Below are 1,239 nucleotides of genomic sequence, written 5' to 3' on the forward strand. Positions count from 1 at the left end.
CCTCCCCCTCCCCCCCCCGCCTCCCTCCACAATTTCTGTTTTCAAGGAAATGAAAAACTCCTGTTTTTCATTTGAAACTACTGGGCCTGATAAGAAAGGAAAAGTAGCATGTGATTGCTTTCATTCTGTTTACCTTCTTTAGGTTAAGGAGATTTGAAGTGTGTTCCTAATTTTTGAGTGTTTACTTTTTGTATTTTGATGCCTTATTTTTGGAGGATGCCATTCTGATTTCTAGTGGGGATTACGTGTTTGCATGGTGGAATACTTTCTTTCATAAAGAGGTCACAAGCAAACGCTTTAATGCACCTGCAAGCTGCAGTTGTTGAACAGTACAAGCTGGAATTGATTCTAAGTGTGGTAGATGAAAACGTCGTTAATACAGGTAGAAAGTGTACACTTCCTCAGATAATGGGGTTGAATTCAGTAAGGGTTTTTAAGACCCTCAAAAAGGTCTTGCTTGATTTCTTTTCAGAGCTTTATGCTGTAAAAATTGTTCAGTGTCTCAGTTCAACCACGGTTAAGGACTGTGAATGAGATAATTATTTTGCTTTTCTTTCTTTGTCTAAAGGTTCACCTTACAGAAGTGTTTTCTGTCAGGAAAAAAAGCCTTGTTTCATATACTATGTGTCATTTCTATAATGGTCCTGCAGAATTTCCTTTTTCTCCAGCACTGCTTGGATCTAGATAATATTTTTTGGTCACTTCCGAGGTCATCTACTTAAAAGCTTTGTGCAGCTGTGCTTGTATTGCTTATGCTTGTATAATCAGCAGATGTCCAGGTTCTTTATTCTCCCTTTTTTGTTCATACACATAGATAAGGTTGGTCTCTCAATGTCCTTCATTTCCACCCCTCCCCCTGGCACCTCCAAGTCATAACTCTTATTTCAGCCTTGATCAGACTGCTGTATTCTTTTTCCTCCCTCTAAACAAGAGATTTTTTTTTTCTGGCACAAGTAATGTGCCCAAGGGTAGATCCAGGATTTGGTAAAAAGGGGTACTGAAGCTACATGGGTGGCTGTACCTTTGTTCCCAGGCTCTTCCCCTACCCTACCCTACCCTACCCCTCCCCAACCCACTGGTTCAGGCAGACCATGATATGGGAGCCTTTGGGCACTTTTTAAAGTCCCCAAAGCAGGTGAGCACCCCTACCTTCTCCCTTCATGCTCAGAGACATGTTCCCCCCCCCCCCCCCCCTTCCCCCCCCCTTTTAGAGTTTCTTTTTAGCCCCACTCTTTTTTT

The 1,239-nt window shown here is 42.1% G+C and overlaps 1 protein-coding gene and 1 long non-coding RNA gene across 3 annotated transcripts in view; one reads left to right on the forward strand and one right to left on the reverse strand.

Annotated features, from left to right (window-relative positions):
- Nucleotides 1-1,239, forward strand: part of NAALADL2 (N-acetylated alpha-linked acidic dipeptidase like 2) — a 989,869-nt gene that overhangs the window by 296,508 nt on the left and 692,122 nt on the right. The window lies entirely within an intron of this gene.
- LOC109287998 overlaps nucleotides 1-1,239 on the reverse strand; it is a 9,246-nt gene that overhangs the window by 866 nt on the left and 7,141 nt on the right. The window lies entirely within an intron of this gene.

Source organism: Gavialis gangeticus, unplaced genomic scaffold (genome assembly GCF_001723915.1).
Source record: "Gavialis gangeticus isolate Ggan-Ray unplaced genomic scaffold, GavGan_comp1, whole genome shotgun sequence".
Taxonomy (NCBI): domain Eukaryota; kingdom Metazoa; phylum Chordata; order Crocodylia; family Gavialidae; genus Gavialis; species Gavialis gangeticus.